At 42.0% G+C, this 6,211-nt stretch overlaps 2 non-coding genes across 2 annotated transcripts; one reads left to right on the top strand and one right to left on the bottom strand.

Moving 5' to 3' along the window:
- Positions 1–4,046: 4,046 nt before the first annotated feature.
- On the bottom strand, positions 4,047–4,119 carry Trnaa-agc. Its single transcript has one exon. It is a non-coding gene; the product is annotated as a tRNA-Ala (tRNA).
- A 1,314-nt stretch (positions 4,120–5,433) lies between these two features.
- Trnaa-agc lies at positions 5,434–5,506 on the top strand. Its single transcript has one exon. It is a non-coding gene; the product is annotated as a tRNA-Ala (tRNA).
- The last annotated feature ends 705 nt before the right edge of the window (positions 5,507–6,211 follow it).

A 6,211-nucleotide genomic window follows, 5' to 3' on the forward strand; every position in this document is an offset into this window, starting at 1 on the left:
CTTCCGAGTAAAAAATTGAAAGTAAAAAAAAAAAAGTATAATGTTTCAAGAATTGATAAATTGATTGTAAAAGAGATGGAGGGATAGGAGAGGGAGATGAAATGGGAAGAGATAGAAGGAAAGACTGTGAGAGAGGGACAGAGAGAAGAAGAGGGAGGGAGAAAGAGGGACAGGGAGAGAGAAGGAAAGACTGTGAGAGAGGGACAGAGAGAAGAAGAGGGAGGGAGAAAGAGGGACAGGGAGAGAGAAGGAAAGACTGTGAGAGAGGGACAGAGAGAAGAAGAGGGAGGGAGAAAGAGGGACAGGGAGAGAGAAGGAAAGACTGTGAGAGAGGGACAGAGAGAAGAAGAGGGAGGGAGAAAGAGGGACAGGGAGAGAGAAGGAAAGACTGTGAGAGAGGGACAGAGAGAAGAAGAGGGAGGGAGAAAGAGGGACAGGGAGAGAGAAGGAAAGACTGTGAGAGAGGGACAGAGAGAAGAAGAGGGAGGGAGAAAGAGGGACAGGGAGAGAGAAGGAAAGACTGTGAGAGAGGGACAGAGAGAAGAAGAGGGAGGGAGAAAGAGGGACAGGGAGAGAGAAGGAAAGACTGTGAGAGAGGGACAGAGAGAAGAAGAGGGAGGGAGAAAGAGGGACAGGGAGAGAGAAGGAAAGACTGTGAGAGAGGGACAGAGAGAAGAAGAGGGAGGGAGAAAGAGGGACAGGGAGAGAGAAGGAAAGACTGTGAGAGAGGGACAGAGAGAAGAAGAGGGAGGGAGAAAGAGGGACAGGGAGAGAGAAGGAAAGACTGTGAGAGAGGGACAGAGAGAAGAAGAGGGAGGGAGAAAGAGGGACAGGGAGAGAGAAGGAAAGACTGTGAGAGAGGGACAGAGAGAAGAAGAGGGAGGGAGAAAGAGGGACAGGGAGAGAGAAGGAAAGACTGTGAGAGAGGGACAGAGAGAAGAAGAGGGAGGGAGAAAGAGGGACAGGGAGAGAGAAGGAAAGACTGTGAGAGAGGGACAGAGAGAAGAAGAGGGAGGGAGAAAGAGGGACAGGGAGAGAGAAGGAAAGACTGTGAGAGAGGGACAGAGAGAAGAAGAGGGAGGGAGAAAGAGGGACAGGGAGAGAGAAGGAAAGACTGTGAGAGAGGGACAGAGAGAAGAAGAGGGAGGGAGAAAGAGGGACAGGGAGAGAGAAGGAAAGACTGTGAGAGAGGGACAGAGAGAAGAAGAGGGAGGGAGAAAGAGGGACAGGGAGAGAGAAGGAAAGACTGTGAGAGAGGGACAGAGAGAAGAAGAGGGAGGGAGAAAGAGGGACAGGGAGAGAGAAGGAAAGACTGTGAGAGAGGGACAGAGAGAAGAAGAGGGAGGGAGAAAGAGGAAAAAGAGACAACCAGATCTACACAAACTTACAACAAAAGTATCAAGTTAAAATTTCAAACTCACTTCCTTTATTCAATTAAGTAATACAAAATCAAGAAATCAAGTACATACCTATATTTCTACAGATAGGTAAGTACTTTACTTACCACCCTATAGACAACATACAAAATATCCCACACCAAGCAAACAAGCACACTAAACTCTGAACAGAGAAGGTGGAATACAAAATAACACAAAGGCTCTCCGATTTCAAACAATGTCATTCAAAACCCTTGAGTTTAATTTTTCTCCGGGAAATGTCACGGTTCATACGAGTAACATGAGCTCCGGTACATTTTGAATAACAATATCCTCTGATGGTACGTAACTGGATGGAAAATGATGTGTAGGTACCTACTTGTTTCAATGTTTCACTAATGGAGGTAACTAAATGAAAAATAATTTTGTTGCTTACAAAGGCTACATGATTAGGTACCGCACATAATATTGTTATGTTATCATTCCTGAAAGTAATTTTACAGAAATCAGAAACTTCATTATCCATTGAACTCTCAAAATAATCAAGAAGAAGAAAGAATTTAAGAATGATAAACAAATTCCTTCAGCCAAGATTTTTAAATCACCATTGAAATTCACAACTTTTTTAACTCAAAAACACTTCACGATTACCACAAAATTGCCGACAATTAAAGCAAGAATATAAAAGATAATATTTTAATTTAAACAACAATTAAATATTTAAATAATGACATTTAAATTACTGAAATTCTTCTAAAAATTAATTCAAAATCTTTTTAAATAATATTTCAAAAAAATAAACAAAATTCTTTCGCGAAACAACATAGGCCTACTTCGGTGAACTTAGCTTCAAGAACTGTTCAGGGTCTCCACACTCTCCACTCCAAATTTTAAAAAATCACTAGATTCGAGGAAAAAAAATCACTAGATTTGACTTGAAAATCACTAGATTTCTAAATTCTTCCAAATGGTAGTTTACTCGTGGTTTTTGAGGGTAGAAGTCTTGTATACTCTTTTTATAGTAGAAAAATCCTCTATAGGCAATGGAAAAACTGGTTAACTACTTTCTATGACTCCAATATTTTTTTTTAAAACCTAGCAGCACGCTATTGGCCAGATGGTCACCCATCCGGGTACTAACCACGCGCAACCGTGCTCATATGTTTCTACCTCCATTTTACCCCCTGTATGTTTCTACCTCCCTTTTACCCCCTGTATGTTTCTACCTCCCTTTTGAACGAAGGGAATTAAGGAGAGTAGAACAAAAAGAAAGCAGGAAAAGAAGGAGAAGAAGAAGAAGAAGGAGGCGGAGGAGAAGAAGAAGAAGGAGGAGGAGAAGAAGAATGAAGAAGGAGATATGAAACAAAGATATTATAGGACAGAGAAGGAAGAAGAAGAAGAAAACGAAGGGAATTAAGGGGAGTAGAACAAAAAGAAAGCAGGAAAAGAAGGAGAAGAAGAAGGAGGCGGAGGAGAAGAAGAAGAAGGAGGAGAAGAAGAATGAAGAAGAAGATATGAAACAAAGATATTATAGGACAGAGAAGGAAGAGAGGAAGAGAAGGGATCAACAAAGACTTTAGGAAAGAAGGGTAGACAGAGGTGGAAGGGGAAGAGAAAAAAGGAGGAAATGGAAAGGAGGATGGAGGAGAAGGATAAAAAGAAGAAGAAGGAGAAGTCGGAGATGAAGAAGGAGGTGGAGATGAAGAAGGAGGAGAAGAAGAACGAAAAAGGAGGTGGAGATGAAGAAGGAGAAGAAGAAGAACGAAGAAGGAGGTGGAGATGAAGAAGGAGAAGAAGAAGAACGAAGAAGGAGGTGGAAATGAAGAAGGAGAAGAAGAAGAACGAAGTAGGAGGGGGAGGAGGAAGGGAATTAGGAGGAGAGGTAGGAAGAGAAGTACAAAAAAGGAATGGAGGAGAAGAAGAGGAAGAAGTCTTACGAACTAGGTCAATGTTAGAGCTCCACCCCACCTGTTTCCTATTTCGCCCCGATTTCCCCGGTTTTCGGGGAGAGAGGGGGTGCATGTGTCTCGTCTCTCACTTACAAAGTCTTTTGTCGTTACGAGGAATTAAGGAGCAGGCAACCTTGTTTAAGTCTCAAGTGAGATCCATTAAGGATTTAAGGACCGTCGTTTCCTATTTTGCCCCGATTTTCCCGGTTTTCGGGGAGAGAGGGGGTGTCTCGTCTCTGACTTACAAAGTCTTTTGTCGTTACGAGGAATTAAGGAGCAGGCAACCTTGTTTAAGTCTCAAGTGAGATCCATTAAGGATTTAAGGACTCTTTTTCTTTGTTGGAGTCTTCCTCTTTCCACCTCTCTTCTTCTTCTCATCCTTTTGATGTTCTCTCACTCTTGCGGGATTTGCTCTTTGCCTTTCAAGGAAAAAAAAGGAGGAGGAGGAGGAGAAGAAGAAAAAGGAGAAGAAGAAGAAGAAGAAGAAGAAGAAGAAGGAGGAGGAGGAGGAGGAGAAGAAAGAAAGAAAGAGAAAGATAGCTTTTGTTAAATGTAGATTTTTCATTAAACATAAAAGACATATTTCCCAAAAATGTTTGGAGGTTCTCTCGCTTACTCCTCTCTTTAGTATACCTACCTATCAATTTATCGAAATAGGTAGGTACCTATTTTATCAGACTTTGGTCGGGGCAAAAGACCTCTTGAAGAACAAAAAAAAGTTTGGAGGTGCGGGGCATCGATCCCCGTACCTCTCGCATGCTAAGCGAGCGCTCTACCATCTGAGCTACACCCCCTATTGATATGTACGGTGATGTTTAGTGTTTATAAAGTGGATAATATTTAGTGGTAGTATTGATAACAGGTAGTTCCAGTTCGACACCCGTACGAGACAGATAATATTAAGGTCATCTAGTGATAACAAAACCTCTGGCTAAAGTTTCTGAACCAGTTTGAGATTTAATTGGAACTTCGGCTGTTCTCTCAGAAAGGACGGACTGTGTAGCAGTGATGGCTTGACCAATTTTGATAAGATCGTAATAAAAAAATACATAATTTAAATAGCCTTGGTTGGTAGGTTGGTTGGTTAGGTAGGTTGGTAGGTAGGTTAAATAGCCTAGTTAGCTTGGTTGGTAGAGCGTCTACGTTGCAAGCGCTAGGTCGCGTGTTCGATTCAAGCCCTGGGCGGATTTTATCCTGAACGGATAATGTTCGTTCTCGTAACGGCTGGCTTTCTTCTATCCTGTCTTCCTTCTCTCTTCGCTTTCGGGACGATAAGACCTTAGTAGTTACTGTTCCCTCTATCAAACATCTTTGTAAATGTAAATGCAGTTTCTTTGTGTTATTACATTGGTGCTCACTGCAGCATTGTAGGATTTTCCCAATATCTCAATAATCCTAAAATCCAATGTTTACCTACCAAGCTGGCACCGGTCGCTATGCGCATTATATTACACAGCTACTCATTTTCCTCACGAGGCTGAGTGGGCCCCGCAACAGACAGTCACGGTATCAATCATTTGCATGATACAAAATTTCTTGACCCCGCCGGGAATCGAACCCGGGTCTCCCGCGTGCAAGGCGAGCGCAGTGACCACTACGCCAGGGAGCTGACCCATCGTCATAATCTGCAGAAGACTACTTAAGCTGGCATTGCTGCAAATGCCTTGATATCCTCTATTGATCAAACATCTTTAAAAAGAGTCATGTGTCATTGACCCTTTTTCGGCCATTTGGACAATTGAACAATTGGGCAATCCATCCTTCCGAGATTCTTTGCCACGAACTCCCTTGAAAAGGATCATGGGAGGTACGGGGATTGAACCCACGTCCTCCCGATTGGCAAAAGAGCGTCTTGACCACTACACCACCGAGACAATACACTGTTAAGACTATTTTAGAGGAAGGAGAGAGCAATACTCTTATCAGAACATGGTAAAGTGTAGCAATGTATTTTATGATGTTAAGCAATAGATTTTTTCACCTAGGTAGCATGTTTTTTTTTTTTTTTTAATGCACTCTGCATTCTAATGATTCTAATTTTTTAATCCATTCATTGACAGGAGATACATAATTTATTAAATGGTGCTATTTTACCTCTCTAATCAACAGGGGGTGTAGCTCAGATGGTAGAGCGCTCGCTTAGCATGCGAGAGGTACGGGGATCGATGCCCCGCACCTCCAAAACTTTTACCTCTTCGAATCCCTGTCGAGGGGAGGAAAATTTTCCTTCCTCCCTCAGGTTTTCGAAGATTTCCAAGAAAATTTAAGGGTGGTCCAGATGTCCATTTTTCAGTTTGAGGTTTGATAGTGGGAACTGTAACTACTGAGGTCTTATCCGAAAGAGGAGAGAAGAGGTAGACAGGATTGGAGAAACATAGCCGTTCCGAGAACGAACCTTATCTCTTTTGAGGATAAAGTCCTCCTCGGGCGGAAATCAAACGTAGAGAACGGCTATAAGTATAAGTTTAAATTTCAAAGAACAGATTTAAATGATTTGATACCTACAACTCGGCCATCCGATTTCCTGTCTATGTACAGTGGAACCTCGATTATTTCAACTAATTGGGACCGGGGGGGTAGTTGAAATGATCACTTTCTATGATCTTTTCCTCTGATAGGATATCCTTTGAAAGACAGAAAAAAAACTATGGATTTTGGAGTTGAAATATTAGAGAATTGAAATGATGGAAGTTGAAATAATCTCGGTTCTACTACACTTTTAAATTTCAAAGATTTGAATGAATTGATACAACTCGGCCATCCAATTTTGTTCAATGTTCAACCGTATTTACAATTCCACAGGAATGCGACCCGACAGAAGTGAAGAGGGTAACAGAAAGTTACGCAGTGCTGTGTTACGAGTGCCCTATACAATGTACGAGGAAT

Source organism: Diaphorina citri, unplaced genomic scaffold (genome assembly GCF_000475195.1).
Source record: "Diaphorina citri unplaced genomic scaffold, Diaci psyllid genome assembly version 1.1 scaffold1366, whole genome shotgun sequence".
Taxonomy (NCBI): domain Eukaryota; kingdom Metazoa; phylum Arthropoda; class Insecta; order Hemiptera; family Psyllidae; genus Diaphorina; species Diaphorina citri.